Source organism: Drosophila takahashii, chromosome 3R (assembly GCF_030179915.1).
Source record: "Drosophila takahashii strain IR98-3 E-12201 chromosome 3R, DtakHiC1v2, whole genome shotgun sequence".
NCBI classification, from domain to species: Eukaryota; Metazoa; Arthropoda; class Insecta; order Diptera; family Drosophilidae; genus Drosophila; species Drosophila takahashii.
In genome coordinates this window covers 540,961-561,361 of record NC_091681.1, presented here as the reverse complement: position 1 = coordinate 561,361, position 20,401 = coordinate 540,961, and the positions used below count along the sequence as shown (strand labels likewise).

At 41.4% G+C, this 20,401-nt stretch overlaps 1 protein-coding gene across 8 annotated transcripts in view; it reads left to right on the top strand.

The window, feature by feature from the left end:
- Myo81F (Myosin 81F) overlaps positions 1-20,401 on the top strand; it is a 1,428,838-nt gene that overhangs the window by 997,661 nt on the left and 410,776 nt on the right. The window lies entirely within an intron of this gene.

Sequence of the window (20,401 nt, the reverse complement as noted above, 5' to 3'; positions counted from 1 at the left end):
CATCAATTGTTATAAATGGATTTAACAATAAAATGCAGACTGACGTTGTATATACTGATTTCAGTAAAGCCTTTGACTCTGTTAACCACTCTCTTCTTTTATTCAAATTAGATTTGCTTGGATTTCCATGTAATCTATTAACCTGGATTTCAAGCTATTTGAATGGGAGGACTCAGAGGGTTATATTTAAGAACGCTGTTTCAAAAACGATCCATGTGACATCTGGAGTACCTCAGGGTAGTCATTTGGGCCCTTTGCTGTTTACTTTGTTTATTAACGATCTTCCCTCTATTGTAACACATTCTCGTGTACTAATGTATGCGGATGATGTTAAGCTTTGTTTGACATATAATAATATAGAGTCTGGTTTTGGCTTACAATCAGACATTGATCATTTTCAAGTATGGTGTGAGTATAACCTCTTAAATTTGAACTGCCTAAAATGCAACGTAATGACCTTTTATAGGGTCACCCCTACCTTTATAAGTTATTCGCTTCAGAATTTGCCACTTGACCGTATATATTCAGTAAATGATTTAGGCGTTCTTCTGGACCCGAAGCTTAAATTTGACTGCCACATAATGTCGACAGTCAATAAAGCTATGAGTGTTCTTGGGTTTATAAAGCGTTGGTCAAAAGAATTTGATGACCCTTATATAACCAAATTATTATTTACCTCCCTTGTCCGTCCTATATTGGAATATTGTTCTTCGGTTTGGAGCCCACAATACCAAGTCCACATTGACCGTATAGAGTCGGTACAAAAAAAATTTCTCCTTTTTGCCCTTCGTAGTTTGAACTGGGATCAAAACGTAAGGCTACCTTCCTACCAGAGTAGATTATTATTGCTTAATTTACCGACACTTGCAAATCGTAGAAAAATGCTTGGTACCATTTTTATGCATAATCTTATAAGTGGTGATATTGATTCTGTAGAACTTGTTAGCCGCCTAACTTTTAATGTTCCCGTTAGACTAACACGTAATTATCATCCTCTAAATTTACCTAGATGTACATCAAATTTTGGTCTGCACGAGCCCTTTCGCGTTCTATGTAATAACTATAACGTTCTTTATCATTTAATTTGCACATCAACGTCTATCCCGGTATTAAAAACTAACATTTTAACTCATTTGCTTCACTCCTAACTGCATGTTTTTTTTTTTATTATTTGTCCCGTCTTTATTGGTTTTATGTATTCTTCCTCGCGAACTCGCATTTTTGCTCAAATTTACAAAAGGGCCCCGCGCGTAACAAGCACGTGCTTGGTGTCGTTGGGCCACTTGTTTGTACTTCTCGTAGTGCATCAACGTCCATCATATATATATATAAGAAAATATAGTGGGATTTCTAGGCTTCAAGTTGAATCTTCGCTGTTTATTAGGATCTTGATCAGTTTTCTTTAACGATTTGCTTTGACAAAGATATATCTAAGGTTTTTCATGGTATTCTGGGTTTATTTAAATGTATACATCGCATTTGGTATGTGAGCTCTTCATATTTAGCTACAGTGTTTTATGTTTCGCATTTGTCGTTTTGAGGTTAGGTTTTCAGTCCCATTAGGGTTACATGTGTTAGGTATTTTATTTAAGCAAGGGTTATGGCTGATATAGCCGGATTCTACCAAGCGATATCGCATCGAGGCCTGCCGAGATTTCTAAGTGCACATACACAGCCCGTTTGGCCGGACTTGCTTCGCTGGCCACTCGTTGCTGTCTCACTGACTTGGCACTCACCCGTCCCGCTTCCGTACACACACACACGCAACCGCTCGGAAAAGTTGGTGCTCCGCCGCTGGTCCTGGGCCGGCAAAACTATTCCCCAAATCCTTTTGCTGCTCCTTCTCCGCGTCAGTCGTCACTCGACAACTGGGTTCGCCTCGCCTTCAGGTGGGGCAAGTGTCCTACAGGTTTTCGTCCACGTGGGCTCGTTGAGCGCTTCTCTTCTTCTCCTCGCTTGGGCACTTGCACGGGAGTGGCAAATCGCCCACTCTTCACGCACCAAAATTCTTCGTCCGTGTCACTCGACCTCTTCCACAGAACTCCTCGAGTTTCGTTTTGCGAAACTCCTCGCCGTTCTGCTTTCCTGGCTTCTCGAAGTTTCGACATATCTCCCTTTCGCTCTGTCTCATGGGCGCGTGCTTGATTTCCAACGCGATCATGCGTTCTCTCGCTCGCTCTTATGCCAGGCTTGGTCATGTGACCCCTTTTCGTGGTGAATTTCTTGTTTCTGTGCTGGTATGTGTGTGTCGGTGTGGGGTAAGCCTTCCAGGCTAGTGATGCAAGTATCGGTGGCGATGATAGTTGTATTAACTATCGTGTGTGGCCTTGTAGCCTTAAACCTAACTTATAATACTATTTTACCTTATCGCTAGCCTTATTTAATTACTTATATTCTCGATGGGGGTTATATACATTTGGGGATAGGGAGTGGCTATTTGTGGGGAGCCAATTGGCTCCTCACATTCCCCTCCTTCTTCGGGGGACGTGACGAGACGACGATCTCGTCCCTCTTATTAATATGCACCCGGAATTCCTCCCCTCCGGCATGGAAGAGGAACTTCCTGTCCACTCGACGTCGTGTGTCCTCTTGTGGGCAAACGTGCTCGACAAGGGAGCAGAGAATGCGTCCCCCGTTCACGTGAACACGCCAGTGTCGCGGCGGCAACACCCAAATCTTCGTCGGGAGCTGGGTACCGGTTGCGGCCTTTAGCGTCGTTGTCCTCCTTGGCTGGTGGCTTCGCTGGTAGCGCTGGTTTCGTTGATACAGGGGCGACTGCTGGGAAAATAACCTTTTATTAGTTTTAGTTTGTGAAAAGGGGTTACCGTTTTAGTTTTGGTTAGTTTGTAGTTAGAGAGGCTAAGCTACGGGGGCCCTGGGAACGTTGAGTTTCCCTTGAGGGGAGTGGGGACGTTGGGAAGGCGCACCCTCCAGCAAGTGGCCCCCACTGACTCAAACTTGGCTCCTGTCATAGTGGTCCTTGTGAATTGGCTCTTGCCTCGGCCAGGGTTCTTTTGAGCGTCACTCGACTGCTGGCTTGATTTATTTTTCTCTACGATGAGGTCGCGGTGCGGGCTTTCTGCGTTGGAGTTTAGGGTCACCCGACCACTAAACCTGATTGTAGTCTTGGCTACGTCTGGGCTGTCCTGTGTTACCGGGTACCGGACTCTGGGTCTCCTTGATTACTGCTACTGCTCCTCCAGCGTCAGGTGTATTCGCTGGTCTGGCTGGGAAGGAAATCGCGCTTCCTTGGCTGGCTCTGCCGAACGGAACTCGGATTCCGCCGGAATGGATTATTGTGCACGGCTGTGTCGTCTCTGGGCCCTAGAATACTGTTTGTTGGGGCAGCTTGCATCCTGCGCTCTGGTTCGTTGCTTTGTAGTTCTGGGACGGTGGCATCGAAGTTGGCGATTTCTTCTGAAGAAGGCTCATTGATGAGAAGGGGGGACAAGACTGAATCAATCTTGGCGACCCGTTGGTGTCGCTCCTGGGTACGACGGGATCTGGTCGATTCTCCTGCTATGATTGCGATGAGTGTACTTGAGTCGATTGCTGCGGATGTGTGTAACGACGACGAGAGTGAAAAACAAGATGGCTGCGCTGTGGGGAGTATGGATTAGCTTCTCCCTACCTTGTGCTTTTAAAATCTCGCGGCCTGATTGGTTCACCTATAGAGGCCCGCTCTTTCTCTCTTCGCTATGCTTGCTATGCTTGTGTGTGACTCACGTGATCTGTTGGCCACGTGATCTGTTACCTCTGACAACCTCTCGTTTTAGGTTATGTTTGGTCTTGATTTGGGTATACTTTTATGTATGTTCTCCCGCCTATGTCTTGATTTGGGCATACTTTTATGTATGTAAGTTCTCGCGACTGTGTCTTGATGTTGGGTATACTTTTATGTATGTAAGTTCTCGGGACTGTGTCTTGATGTTGGGTATACTTTTATGTATGTAAGTTCTCCCGCCTGTGTCTTGATGTTGGGTATACTTTTTATGTAAGTTCTCCCGTCTGTGTCTTGATGTTGGGTATACTTATTATGTACGTTCTCCCGCCTGTGTCTTGATGTTGGGTATACTTATTATGTAAGTTCTCCCGCCTGTGTCTTGATTTTGGGTATACTTTTTGTGTAAGTTCTCCCGCCTGTGTCTTGATTTTGGGTATACTTTTTGTGTAAGTTCTCCCGCCTGTGTCTTGATGTTGGGTATACTTTTTATGTAAGTTCTCCCGTCTGTGTCTTGATGTTGGGTATACTTATTATGTAAGTTCTCCCGCCTATGTCTTGATGTTGGGTATACTTATTATGTAAGTTCTCCCGCCTGTGTCTTGATTTTGGGTATACTTTTTGTATGTAAGTTCTCGCGACTGTGTCTTGATGTTGGGTATACTTATTATGTAAGTTCTCCCGCCTGTGTCTTGATTTTGGGTATACTTATTATGTAAGTTCTCCCGCCTGTGTCTTGCTTATATATATATTTGTTGATTCTGGTTCTAGATTTTGCATGTCCCTCGATATTTATTCCTCTCCGTGCGTACCCACTTAAAAATTCGCTCCCATATGGCTGTACCCAAAAACACAAATCGAAGAAAGTAACCAGATGGGTCTTTAGGCCATATAATCATCTAAAATTCGTAAGCCCCAAGTCCCTGCTCGGGCGCCAGACTGTGAAGTAGTTTCTTAGGCTGGGGTGAAGCTCGGTCACGCCAGGATCTCTTTACAGACAAATTTATAAAGATTGAGACTAGGGTCTTCGATGAGCGGTGGGCTGACGTGAGATGTAGTGTGTCATCCACCGGGTTACTGAGTAAAAACACAGTTTTCGATTTGATTTGGGTATCAACAAGAACGAAGGGGGGGTTCGGCGGTATCGCGTACTGGGTCTGGCTCGCGGCACTCGCCCCGAGGAAACCGAGAGGGAATCGATTAGGGGACGCCTGGCAATTCTAGGCCATGTGGCTGCCTTACATGAAGAGCCGCCAGCACTCGCTGTCGGAATAAGTTATGCGGTCGGCTGAGCCTGACCTCTGACAAAATATCTGGTTAAATAAATCGGGGGTGGTACCGTTGGAGGGCATTTCGAGGCGGTTCAAGTATGGGCAAGAATCGATTTAGCGTCGCTTGTGAACGGTTGTGTTTACCATCGTGCTCTGAGTTTTTGTTTTATATTGTGTTTTTTCCGCAAGTATTTTGTGTTTATTTACTAACAAAGTTTAGCCTAACAATCGTGTTAGTGACTTTCATAGATCTCCCAGATTACGGGTACGTGGTTATAGTTATTTTAACATTTCCATTTGATTTATTTAATATCTTGGCTTTGTTAGTGTAATTTGCACTCTCTAAATTGGCTCTTATATTCTCTCTCTTACTCTTACTCTCTCTCTCTCTGCCGCTCTATTATAACTGTAATTTCACTCTCTCTGAACCTGCCGAATTTCTTGTAGACCTATTCTCATAGTCTCTCTCTCTCTTGCTTGCTTTACATCTAACTGTTCGTGCGTTGAATTTGTTTTGGTGCCCCACAAGCCACGCTCAGTCGATAGAAGACTTTTCTCTCGCGCTCTCTTTCGATTTAATTCGCGATCTCGCGCTCTTATACTTTTTGTGTTTTTGTGATTTTGTGGTTTTGGAATTTGATCCCAGTGCCAAATTTACTTGAGGTATTTTTTTATACTTTTATATACTTTTTATTTTTTTCTCTTTATTCTCTAACATATTTTTCTTATAATGACTCCTATCTGTACTAAGAAAAATTGTAGGACTTCATCTAATGACCCTTTTGTTTACTGTTGGCTCTGCGAAGCAATGATGCATTCTAAATGTGCAGGATTTACTGGCAGAGTTAAAGACTTTATTGAAATGCGGATTGGTCTCATGTGGGTATGTGAGCACTGCAGGGATTTGGCAGTTGAGATGAGCAGCTTTATGAGGCAGACTCGAGACGGCCTATGTAATCTTTCACGAGTTTTTAAACAGCTCAATGATGGATTTAATTCCGTATGTGAACAATTTAACAATAAAAAATTATTAACCGAGTCGCCCAAACGGAAAAAAGCTAGCTCAACGACAGTAAAGGCGAGTGTTGAACCCACTTTAAATCCAAACTTGGTAGCTGCTGCAGTTTCTGGTGACACAGGGGTAAGTGAACCATCTGTGCCAATGGATACTGCTAGTTCAGGTGTCCCTGTAGCCCCTGTATCTGAAAATCAGGCTCCAGATCCGGCGGAATCAACCACTCCGCTGCCGACCATACCCATAGGTACAGTGGGCGCCGTTTCTGTCGCTCAGCCGAATGAGGTTCAGGCTGCTGCTGGGGGGCGTAAAAATCTCTCAGTTGTACCCAGACGTACAGACGTAGGTGCCGCTTCTGGCTCTCAGCTGAGTGAGGTTCAGACTGCTGCTGGGGGGCGTAAGAAACTCTCAGTTGTTCCACATAGGAAGCAACTATTTGTTTCAAGATTTACGCCTGATACCACATCTGAGGATGGTTTGGAATTCATTCGTGAAAAATTCCCATCCGAGGATATTGCGGTTGAACAATTTCGATTTTCATACGCCCGTAGGATATCGTCTTTCAAAATTTTTGCTCCGCCTGATGTGTTTAAAGAACTTCTTTCTGAAAGCTTCTGGCTTAATGATGATCTGGTTATAAAAGAATTTGTTCCCAATAAACCGAGAACAAATAATAGGCCTTCCACGGTGCCAAAAAACTGAAAAGTTTATTATTGGCTTACCAAAATGTTAGAGGACTTAACATGAAGCTACCAAAGCTTTATGCTGACTCCTCGGCATTTACGGACGATATCTTAGCTTTTACTGAAACTTGGCTGAAACCAGAGATAACAGACTCTGAAGTTCTGTCTACCAATTTTAATACCTACAGAACCGATCGCCTTTCCCGTAGGGGGGGCGGCGTTTTAATTGCCGTCACCTCCACCATAAGTTCTGAGAGAATTCACTCTCATGCCTCTAATGACATTGAATTTGTTTGTGTGAAAGTTTCCCTGCAATCCTTGTCTATTTTTATTACATGTTCGTATATTCCGCCTGGCTCTGACCTAATAATTTATGAGCAACATCTATCTGCTATTAAATCTATTTTATCCTTTTTATCCAATAGAGACCTTTCATTGTTTTGGGTGACTTTAATCTCCCTGATATATCTTGGTCCCCCCCTGCTGACTCACTTGTCGCTTTACCTTTATCCACCCATGATTTTGTGGATGGTCTTTTAGAATTATCGTTACAGCAGGTTAGCTTTATACGAAATTCATTAAATAGACAATTAGATCTTGTGTTTGTTTCAGAGCCGTCTGAAGTCACAGTATCTAGAATTGACGCTCTTGTGGTACCAGAAGACCGATACCATCCAACTATGGAATTGACAATTTGCCTCCCCTACCTTGATACCCTCTCTTCTTTAGATTCTCCAACTAAAATGAGATGCTTTCGGAAATGTGACTATAATAAACTTAATTTAATGATTTCGCAATACGATTGGACAGATCTTTATAACTGTGTGGACATCGAAAGTGCAACGGAACTTTTCTATAGCGTTCTAAACACTTTTTTTAATGAATGCGTTCCTGATAGGCTTCCTCCCAAGCCGAACAGGCCCCCCTGGTTTACAAATGCGCTTCAAAGACTAAAAAATCTTAAAACAAACACTTATAAAAAGTATAAAAAATCGGGTAAGCCATCTGATTTTTCGAAATATGTGGTGGCTCGATCTGATTTTAATGTTCTTAACAGTCATTGCTATTCCATGTATTTAAATCGTTGTAAATTTGAATTTACAAATGATCCGAAGCAATTTTATAACTTTGTAAACGCAAAGCGTAAGTCATCAGCTTTGCCCTCATCGGTTCGATTTAACTCAATGGAGGCATCGACTGACTCTGAAATTGCTGATTTATTCTCTGACTTTTTCCAAACTACTTATAGCTCTTCTTCATGGTCAGAATCAAATTACCGTAATCCCTTAAATAGGGCAAATTGTATTTTTTCCCCTTTAATTACCGAAAGTTCTCTCTTAAGAGATTTAACATCAACAACGCCAACTTACTCTCCCGGTCCTGATGGACTTCCTGGGTGTGTGCTTAAGTTTTGTGCATCAACCATCTGCAAACCTATTCTTAAACTTTTTCAATTGTCTATTTCATCATCAGTTTTTCCAACTATCTGGAAGGATTCTTTTATTATTCCACTTCACAAAAAGGGTGCGAAGGCGGATGCCCAGAATTATAGAGGTATTTCTAAATTGTCGGCTATCCCAAAAGCCTTTGAACGTATTATCACTTCTCATTTGCAACATTTATGTTCCTCGCTAGTATCACCGTGTCAGCACGGTTTTGTTAAGCGAAGATCGACTACCACCAACCTACTTGAATTGTCATCAATTGTTATAAATGGATTTAACAATAAAATGCAGACTGACGTTGTATATACTGATTTCAGTAAAGCCTTTGACTCTGTTAACCACTCTCTTCTTTTATTCAAATTAGATTTGCTTGGATTTCCATGTAATCTATTAACCTGGATTTCAAGCTATTTGAATGGGAGGACTCAGAGGGTTATATTTAAGAACGCTGTTTCAAAAACGATCCATGTGACATCTGGAGTACCTCAGGGTAGTCATTTGGGCCCTTTGCTGTTTACTTTGTTTATTAACGATCTTCCCTCTATTGTAACACATTCTCGTGTACTAATGTATGCGGATGATGTTAAGCTTTGTTTGACATATAATAATATAGAGTCTGGTTTTGGCTTACAATCAGACATTGATCATTTTCAAGTATGGTGTGAGTATAACCTCTTAAATTTGAACTGCCTAAAATGCAACGTAATGACCTTTTATAGGGTCACCCCTACCTTTATAAGTTATTCGCTTCAGAATTTGCCACTTGACCGTATATATTCAGTAAATGATTTAGGCGTTCTTCTGGACCCGAAGCTTAAATTTGACTGCCACATAATGTCGACAGTCAATAAAGCTATGAGTGTTCTTGGGTTTATAAAGCGTTGGTCAAAAGAATTTGATGACCCTTATATAACCAAATTATTATTTACCTCCCTTGTCCGTCCTATATTGGAATATTGTTCTTCGGTTTGGAGCCCACAATACCAAGTCCACATTGACCGTATAGAGTCGGTACAAAAAAAATTTCTCCTTTTTGCCCTTCGTAGTTTGAACTGGGATCAAAACGTAAGGCTACCTTCCTACCAGAGTAGATTATTATTGCTTAATTTACCGACACTTGCAAATCGTAGAAAAATGCTTGGTACCATTTTTATGCATAATCTTATAAGTGGTGATATTGATTCTGTAGAACTTGTTAGCCGCCTAACTTTTAATGTTCCCGTTAGACTAACACGTAATTATCATCCTCTAAATTTACCTAGATGTACATCAAATTTTGGTCTGCACGAGCCCTTTCGCGTTCTATGTAATAACTATAACGTTCTTTATCATTTAATTTGCACATCAACGTCTATCCCGGTATTAAAAACTAACATTTTAACTCATTTGCTTCACTCCTAACTGCATGTTTTTTTTTTATTATTTGTCCCGTCTTTATTGGTTTTATGTATTCTTCCTCGCGAACTCGCATTTTTGCTCAAATTTACAAAAGGGCCCCGCGCGTAACAAGCACGTGTCCTCCGCCGGTGTTGTTTAATTAAAGCAGTGGTTCCCAGAATATACCCAATTAAAATACATGCTTCCCAAATTCAGTTGGGCATGCTCAAACACGATTTTTTTTAATTTGTCTAATTTTTTATGGCATTTGCCTTTAAAAACAGAAAATTCGCCCTTAATTTTAGAAAAATACACCTTAAAATTAAGGCAAATCACCCTAAAAACAGGAAAATATTTCTCAATTCAAGAAAAATCACGCTAAATTAAACCAAATTTCCATAGGGATTTTTTAGAAAATTTTTCTAAATACACAAATCGCCAGCGGATTTATGGGCGATTTTCTAAATCAACGGGCGAAAAGTCAGTTTTTTAGGGCGATTTAGGGTAAAAATTTCTATATATATGAGAGTATAGGCAAGGTAAAAATTGGAAGTTATAAACAAAACAACAGGACCACGATTAAAGCGTAAGGTGGCATCTCAATTGGCGAAAGAAAAAGAAAATTCGATGCCATTGCTTTTGCATGGTGCTTCTATTTGGCAAAAAACATCAACAAGAAGATACTTCAGTTTTGTTGCGAAAGGCGTTAAATATGAAATATTTATTAACAAATTCATCCTTGCCTTTAAAAGTAAAAATTCGGCGTTGGCGTTTGATGGAGACTTGGTTTAATTCAAAATTTAACAAAAAATTGTATTACAGTTACCAACACAAATAACATTTTCTTTAAATCCTTGCCTTCAATGTATATATGCGGCGTGGGCGTAGGATGATGATGTGGTCCGATTCAAAAAGCAACAAAAACCGAAATTACATCTTAGCCTTAAAAGTATATAACAAAAATTTTAGATTTGTATCTTTAAAACTGGAGTTTATTCCTCAAAGACTGAATATTTGCCCATAGTGCAGTGTAGGACTACGATTTATATTTAATGATACTTGATTAAGAAGAATTCGACCTTTAAAGTTGGAATCAAAAACATTAAACCGACTTAATACGTCCGTAAATCCAGCACATAAAGCCTGGAACTCCAGCTAACAATCGGCTGCCGAGAAGTGATTTTGCCAATAAATGAGCAACCAACAACACAGCAGGCGAACATTGCACATTGAGATGAAAAGATTTTTTTTTTGGCATAAAGCTCAAAATTATTTTGTGAAATTTATGTTTTTTCTTTTTTTTATCCGTTAAAGAAATGTTCAGCCATCATAAAACTAATTTTAAAATATTTTTGTGACCATCCCTGGCTTTTTGACAGCTCTCTAAAGTCAGCTGTTCGAGTTAAGTTGCGTGCGCCTACATTTTTTTACGAAGTGTCACAATAGTCTTATTATTTATTCTATTGCAAATTACGCGCATTCTTTTCGGCTAAATTATGGAAAATCTTCGTCAAGGTATGTATAATATTGCTTAGAGGGCTTACACTAGAAATGCTTTTGTTTTGTGCTGTTTTTAATTGTTTTATTGAACCATGTTTTGTGTAGAAGTTAACCTATAAATATTTGTGTTTCGTGGAGTAGAACTAGCAAGTGTACGCAGGATTGCGAAAAGTGAAAATGTGGTAATATGTGTTATTGTGTATATGATTAAATGGAGTTAATAACTTTTGCGCATACCTGCGCCATTTCGTAATATTTAAATAGATTCGGAACAACTCGACATTAGTAGGGGCAAACTGCTGGAAGTGTGGCTGAAGAATAATCGCAGCTTTGTCGATACCGTTCACTGGATGTGCGAAAGGTTCCAAAATAAAAACAGACTGTCTGAAAATACGCTGATTGTTTCTCATGTTAGTAAGCTGCTAAAGAAACACAATATGCATGTTAAATGCTTCAAAAATTCAAATGCAAGCTGGCTTGCATCAGAAATATAATTTTCTGAAAAAAACAAGACTGGTCGGCCCCATTTAAATTACGAGAATGGTGGATCGCGTTTGAAAAGAAAGATGGCTTCAGATCTCTCGAAAGAAAATCCTACAAGTCTTCTAATGCGCTTTTAGAGGCACCCCCTGTTGATGCAGTAATTGATAACCCGCATTTCGAGTTCGAACAAAATTTGGACTTCGAGTTAAATACAGATGATGAGTAAAACAAAAATATATGACGTACATTATATTTATATATGGAATTTGGCCGGCTGACTGGGGGTGGTAAAAATCAAAAACTAATGAAAACCGAAATTCTACAATAGTCTTAATATTATGTACAAAAAAATTGAAATTTGTATGTTAAAATTACCTTTGCGGTCGGGGGTTGTTCATGTGGGCGTGGTCAAAATCAAAAACTAATGAAAACCGAAAGTTTACAATGGTCTTAATATTATGTACAAAAAAATAGAAATCCGTATCTTTAAAATTAGAGTTTATGCAAAAAAAAGGCTTTCATCCCAATGTGCATTGTTTACAAGTTAAAGTAAGATAGAAATGTAGAATATAGAAAAATGTAAACAGAAAGCTTTAGATGAGTGCCAACAAACAGCTGTGTGGCTATAAGAACGCAGAGGAAAGAAAAGAAAAGAGCGCGACCAATTCAGCAAAGAACCGAGCCGATGACTGAAGTTGAGAGGTGTAGCAGAGCAAGCGTCGTTAACTATTTTTCAATATATTAATAAAGATAATGGTTTTAACACAAATAAATAATTTGCATTCAAACGGCGGGCTCAACCGAGTTGAGAATAATAACTTTGGGACTATAAAAATCAAAAATTTAGACACTAAGCGAATAAATGTGGGAGCGAATGTAAAACACGTCCGAATACAACAGAGAGAGAGTCTCTGCTTCTATTGCTTCTGCTGCAATTCTTTTTTGACAATTACAACCGGGTCGACATTTGTATACTGTGACTTTCGCGCTCGGAAGATTTTTCTGACTCTTGGCGTTGTAGTTAAATTTATTGTCACACGCATTTTCGGCATTCCTTCGCGCCTCAACCCCTGCTTGCATCATTTGCACCCGTTCCTGGATTGAGCGAAGTGTAGTAACCTCCGACTCGAGCTGCTGAACCCGCTCCCGTATCGAGCGAAGAGCAGTTACATATCCCCGTCTCCATCTGCTGTACCCATGGTGGAACTATACAAGGTGGTCTCGTCGCGAGAGCTGCCCTCTTTTGAGGACGTTATTTGTGTCAGTCTCTATCTATCTATCTCATTCTATCGCCTAAGAGAGACAGAGAGGTAAACATATTTAACGTCCTCAGCAGAGCTGACGAGACCACCTTGTATAGTTCCACCATGGCTGTACCCTTTCGGCGAGCCGAGACACTTCACTGGTCATCCCATCCAGTCGCTCGGAGCATCGGATTAACGTGGCCGTTTCATCTCGGCGTTGGTGTTGGTGCCAGGGATCGCAAATAAGAGTTAACTTATTCAAAGAATTGACAAATAGGTCTCATTTTTCAATTTTTATTATAAAAGTTGGCAAATAACTCTTATGCTTCAATTTTTATTAATAAATAAGAGTTATTTGTACACTTTTATAATAAAAATTGAAAATAAAGATTGAATTGAAATAACTCTTGAACTTTGGGGTACATTGGTTTAAAATTTATATATACATATATAATCAACTCTTTAATACCTTTCTGTTGATATGCCATATTTCAAAATATTTTTTATAATAATAATATTTGTTACATCATAAAAAATATTTTGGAGCATATGGCAAATCAACAAAAAGCAGGGACCGTAACTGTTAAGAGTTTTATGCTAAAAACTCAAAGAATAACCGTTATTCGTCGTGATCAAAAATACAACTCAAACTTAATTTATGGCGATTTTGTGGGTAAAACAAATTTAAAAAAAAACAAGAGAGAACACTATAGTCGGGTTGGTGTCCCGACTATCTAATACCCGTCACTCAGCTAAAGGAAGTGCGAACGCTGTACTCGGGTTGGTGTCCCGACTAATAATCGTAACTCAGCTAAAGGGAGTGCGAGGGAGATAGATATATAAATTTTGATTGCGTATAACTTTTTAATGAATGGTCCGATTTGAAAAATGTCTTCTACATTTCGATAGGTATAAATATAGGCTCATTCCACGTGAAACGTGACAGGCCAATTTTGGTCAAATCTCAGAATCAATCGAAACTTTTGTTTTCGATGGAGGATTGAAATATAAGGATCAGTTTTTATTTTTTTTTTTAACTCTTACCATTTATTTTTTAAAAATATTTTTGTAAATAAGCTCCGATTTTTCAGTTATGCAGCACTTGAGACTCGTTTATGTTATTTAAATATTCGGTATGCAACTTTGTGGGACATCCTAATATCTTTCAGAAAAATATTTAAAAAAATGTTTAATTTTAAAATTAAGTATTTTTTGAGAGAATTTAAATTTTAAAAAATTCTGTACGCCGGAATACACGCGGTTTCCGAATAAAAAAATTATCCTCATATTGCTTCATCAATTCTTCACGAAGTGGTAAAATAAAATTTTTGTATTTGCAAGACCTACTAGTAAAGACAACGATTTTAGTTTAGCAACTTTGCATCATGCAACAACAGCGCAACGTGTAAGAAGAGAACAGCAATACGAACACGGGAGAGCAGCAATAGTGCTTTCTCTTTCTTACACGTTGCGCTGTTGTTGCTTGATGCAAAGTTGCTAAACTAAAAATTATAGGGTCGGAAACGCTTCCTTCTACCTGTTACATACTTTTGCACGAATCTAATATACCCTTTTACTCTACGAGTAACGGGTATAAATATAGTTATACAATATGCACGGTTGGCTTTTTTTTTTTTAAAGATTTTTAGTAAGTAATATAAAACTCGGTTAGCATGTTTTTTAATTATATAATTTTTTTTTAAATGTCAAGGGAATAACAGTTATACATAAAAATCAACAAATAACAGTTATTACAAATAAAAATCATTACGGATTTGTAAACTACAATAGCTAACAAAAATAATGGTGTCTTTAAAAAAAATTTTGGACTCTTCTAAGTGCATGATTTTTTTGGTAAGAAAAATGTACAATAACAGTTATTTTCGGTCCCTGACAGAAAGGTATTAAAGCGTACATTATATATATATATAAATTGTATACCAATGTACCCCACACTTCAAGAGTTATTTCAATTCAATCTTTGTTTTCAATTTTTATTATAAAACTCAACAAATAACTTATATAAATAAGAGTTATTTGTCAACTTTTATAATAACAAGAAAGGAAGCTACCTACGGCCAGCCGAAGCTTATATACCCTTGCAGATAAAGTAATGCTCACTCGGTGCAGTTCCAGGGATTCCAGTGTGAAGTAGTTTCTTAGGCTGGGGTGAAGCTCGGTCACGCCAGGATCTCTTTACAGACAAATTTATAAAGATTGAGACTAGGGTCTTCGATGAGCGGTGGGCTGACGTGAGATGTAGTGTGTCATCCACCGGGTAACTGAGTAAAAACACAGTTTTCGATTTGATTTGGGTATCAACAAGAACGAAGGGGGGGTTCGGCGGTATCGCGTACTGGGTCTGGCTCGCGGCACTCGCCACTAGGAAACCGAGAGGGAATCGATTAGGGGACGCCTGGCAATTCTAGGCCATGTGGCTGCCTTACATGAAGAGCCGCCAGCACTCGCTGTCGGAATAAGTTATGCGGTCGGCTGAGCCTGACCTCTGACAAAATATCTGGTTAAATAAATCGGGGGTGGTACCGTTGGAGGGCATTTCGAGGCGGTTCAAGTATGGGCAAGAAAATATAGTGGGATTTCTAGGCTTCAAGTTGAATCTTCGCTGTTTATTAGGATCTTGATCAGTTTTCTTTAACGATTTGCTTTGACAAAGATATATCTAAGGTTTTTCATGGTATTCTGGGTTTATTTAAATGTATACATCGCATTTGGTATGTGAGCTCTTCATATTTAGCTACAGTGTTTTATGTTTCGCATTTGTCGTTTTGAGGTTAGGTTTTCAGTCCCATTAGGGTTACATGTGTTAGGTATTTTATTTAAGCAAGGGTTATGGCTGATATAGCCGGATTCTACCAAGCGATATCGCATCGAGGCCTGCCGAGATTTCTAAGTGCACATACACAGCCCGTTTGGCCGGACTTGCTTCGCTGGCCACTCGTTGCTGTCTCACTGACTTGGCACTCACCCGTCCCGCTTCCGTACACACACACACGCAACCGCTCGGAAAAGTTGGTGCTCCGCCGCTGGTCCTGGGCCGGCAAAACTATTCCCCAAATCCTTTTGCTGCTCCTTCTCCGCGTCAGTCGTCACTCGACAACTGGGTTCGCCTCGCCTTCAGGTGGGGCAAGTGTCCTACAGGTTTTCGTCCACGTGGGCTCGTTGAGCGCTTCTCTTCTTCTCCTCGCTTGGGCACTTGCACGGGAGTGGCAAATCGCCCACTCTTCACGCACCAAAATTCTTCGTCCGTGTCACTCGACCTCTTCCACAGAACTCCTCGAGTTTCGTTTTGCGAAACTCCTCGCCGTTCTGCTTTCCTGGCTTCTCGAAGTTTCGACATATCTCCCTTTCGCTCTGTCTCATGGGCGCGTGCTTGATTTCCAACGCGATCATGCGTTCTCTCGCTCGCTCTTATACCAGGCTTGGTCATGTGACCCCTTTTCGTGGTGAATTTCTTGTTTCTGTGCTGGTATGTGTGTGTCGGTGTGGGGTAAGCCTTCCAGGCTAGTGATGCAAGTATCGGTGGCGATGATAGTTGTATTAACTATCGTGTGTGGCCTTGTAGCCTTAAACCTAACTTATAATACTATTTTACCTTATCGCTAGCCTTATTTAATTACTTATATTCTCGATGGGGGTTATATACATTTGGGGATAGGGAGTGGCTATTTGTGGGGAGCCAATTGGCTCCTCACATTCCCCTCCTTCTTCGGGGGACGTGACGAGACGACGATCTCGTCCCTCTTATTAATATGCACCCGGAATTCCTCCCCTCCGGCATGGAAGAGGAACTTCCTGTCCACTCGACGTCGTGTGTCCTCTTGTGGGCAAACGTGCTCGACAAGGGAGCAGAGAATGCGTCCCCCGTTCACGTGAACACGCCAGTGTCGCGGCGGCAACACCCAAATCTTCGTCGGGAGCTGGGTACCGGTTGCGGCCTTTAGCGTCGTTGTCCTCCTTGGCTGGTGGCTTCGCTGGTAGCGCTGGTTTCGTTGATACAGGGGCGACTGCTGGGAAAATAACCTTTTATTAGTTTTAGTTTGTGAAAAGGGGTTACCGTTTTAGTTTTGGTTAGTTTGTAGTTAGAGAGGCTAAGCTACGGGGGCCCTGGGAACGTTGAGTTTCCCTTGAGGGGAGTGGGGACGTTGGGAAGGCGCACCCTCCAGCAAGTGGCCCCCACTGACTCAAACTTGGCTCCTGTCATAGTGGTCCTTGTGAATTGGCTCTTGCCTCGGCCAGGGTTCTTTTGAGCGTCACTCGACTGCTGGCTTGATTTATTTTTCTCTACGATGAGGTCGCGGTGCGGGCTTTCTGCGTTGGAGTTTAGGGTCACCCGACCACTAAACCTGATTGTAGTCTTGGCTACGTCTGGGCTGTCCTGTGTTACCGGGTACCGGACTCTGGGTCTCCTTGATTACTGCTACTGCTCCTCCAGCGTCAGGTGTATTCGCTGGTCTGGCTGGGGAAGGAAATCGCGCTTCCTTGGCTGGCTCTGCCGAACGGAACTCGGATTCCGCCGGAATGGATTATTGTGCACGGCTGTGTCGTCTCTGGGCCCTAGAATACTGTTTGTTGGGGCAGCTTGCATCCTGCGCTCTGGTTCGTTGCTTTGTAGTTCTGGGACGGTGGCATCGAAGTTGGCGATTTCGTCTGAAGAAGGCTCATTGATGAGAAGGGGGGACAAGACTGAATCAATCTTGGCGACCCGTTGGTGTCGCTCCTGGGTACGACGGGATCTGGTCGATTCTCCTGCTATGATTGCGATGAGTGTACTTGAGTCGATTGCTGCGGATGTGTGTAACGACGACGAGAGTGAAAAACAAGATGGCTGCGCTGTGGGGAGTATGGATTAGCTTCTCCCTACCTTGTGCTTTTAAAATCTCGCGGCCTGATTGGTTCACCTATAGAGGCCCGCTCTTTCTCTCTTCGCTATGCTTGCTATGCTTGTGTGTGACTCACGTGATCTGTTGGCCACGTGATCTGTTACCTCTGACAACCTCTCGTTTTAGGTTATGTTTGGTCTTGATTTGGGTATACTTTTATGTATGTTCTCCCGCCTATGTCTTGATTTTGGGCATACTTTTATGTATGTAAGTTCTCGCGACTGTGTCTTGATGTTGGGTATACTTTTATGTATGTAAGTTCTCGCGACTGTGTCTTGATGTTGGGTATACTTTTATGTATGTAAGTTCTCCCGCCTGTGTCTTGATGTTGGGTATACTTTTTATGTAAGTTCTCCCGTCTGTGTCTTGATGTTGGGTATACTTATTATGTACGTTCTCCCGCCTGTGTCTTGATGTTGGGTATACTTATTATGTAAGTTCTCCCGCCTGTGTCTTGATTTTGGGTATACTTTTTGTGTAAGTTCTCCCGCCTGTGTCTTGATTTTGGGTATACTTTTTGTGTAAGTTCTCCCGCCTGTGTCTTGATGTTGGGTATACTTTTTATGTAAGTTCTCCCGTCTGTGTCTTGATGTTGGGTATACTTATTATGTAAGTTCTCCCGCCTATGTCTTGATGTTGGGTATACTTATTATGTAAGTTCTCCCGCCTGTGTCTTGATTTTGGGTATACTTTTTGTATGTAAGTTCTCGCGACTGTGTCTTGATGTTGGGTATACTTATTATGTAAGTTCTCCCGCCTGTGTCTTGATTTTGGGTATACTTATTATGTAAGTTCTCCCGCCTGTGTCTTGCTTATATATATATTTGTTGATTCTGGTTCTAGATTTTGCATGTCCCTCGATATTTATTCCTCTCCGTGCGTACCCACTTAAAAATTCGCTCCCATATGGCTGTACCCAAAAACACAAATCGAAGAAAGTAACCAGATGGGTCTTTAGGCCATATAATCATCTAAAATTCGTAAGCCCCAAGTCCCTGCTCGGGCGCCAGACTGTGAAGTAGTTTCTTAGGCTGGGGTGAAGCTCGGTCACGCCAGGATCTCTTTACAGACAAATTTATAAAGATTGAGACTAGGGTCTTCGATGAGCGGTGGGCTGACGTGAGATGTAGTGTGTCATCCACCGGGTTACTGAGTAAAAACACAGTTTTCGATTTGATTTGGGTATCAACAAGAACGAAGGGGGGGTTCGGCGGTATCGCGTACTGGGTCTGGCTCGCGGCACTCGCCCCGAGGAAACCGAGAGGGAATCGATTAGGGGACGCCTGGCAATTCTAGGCCATGTGGCTGCCTTACATGAAGAGCCGCCAGCACTCGCTGTCGGAATAAGTTATGCGGTCGGCTGAGCCTGACCTCTGACAAAATATCTGGTTAAATAAATCGGGGGTGGTACCGTTGGAGGGCATTTCGAGGCGGTTCAAGTATGGGCAAGAATCGATTTAGCGTCGCTTGTGAACGGTTGTGTTTACCATCGTGCTCTGAGTTTTTGTTTTATATTGTGTTTTTTCCGCAAGTATTTTGTGTTTATTTACTAACAAAGTTTAGCCTAACAATCGTGTTAGTGACTTTCATAGATCTCCCAGATTACGGGTACGTGGTTATAGTTATTTTAACATTTCCATTTGATTTATTTAATATCTTGGCTTTGTTAGTGTAATTTGCACTCTCTAAATTGGCTCTTATATTCTCTCTCTTACTCTTACTCTCTCTCTCTCTGCCGCTCTATTATAACTGTAATTTCACTCTCTCTGAACCTGCCGAATTTCTTGTAGACCTATTCTCATAGTCTCTCTCTCTCTTGCTTGCTTTACATCTAACTGTTCGTGCGTTGAATTTGTTTTGGTGCCCCACAAGCCACGCTCAGTCGATAGAAGACTTTTCTCTCGCGCTCTCTTTCGATTTAATTCGCGATCTCGCGCTCTTATACTTTTTGTGTTTTTGTGATTTTGTGGTTTTGGAATTTGATCCCAGTGCCAAATTTACTTGAGGTATTTTTTTATACTTTTATATACTTTTTATTTTTTTCTCTTTATTCTCTAACATATTTTTCTTATAATGACTCCTATCTGTACTAAGAAAAATTGTAGGACTTCATCTAATGACCCTTTTGTTTACTGTTGGCTCTGCGAAGCAATGATGCATTCTAAATGTGCAGGATTTACTGGCAGAGTTAAAGACTTTATTGAAATGCGGATTGGTCTCATGTGGGTATGTGAGCACTGCAGGGATTTGGCAGTTGAGATGAGCAGCTTTATGAGGCAGACTCGAGACGGCCTATGTAATCTTTCACGAGTTTTTAAACAGCTCAATGATGGATTTAATTCCGTATGTGAACAATTTAACAATAAAAAATTATTAACCGAGTCGCCCAAACGGAAAAAAGCTAGCTCAACGACAGTAAAGGCGAGTGTTGAACCCACTTTAAATCCAAACTTGGTAGCTGCTGCAGTTTCTGGTGACACAGGGGTAAGTGAACCATCTGTGCCAATGGATACTGCTAGTTCAGGTGTCCCTGTGGCCCCTGCATCTGAAAATCAGGCTCCAGATCCGGCGGAATCAACCACTCCGCTGCCGACCATACCCATAGGTACAGTGGGCGCCGTTTCTGTCGCTCAGCCGAATGAGGTTCAGGCTGCTGCTGGGGGGCGTAAAAATCTCTCAGTTGTACCCAGACGTACAGACGTAGGTGCCGCTTCTGGCTCTCAGCTGAGTGAGGTTCAGACTGCTGCTGGGGGGCGTAAGA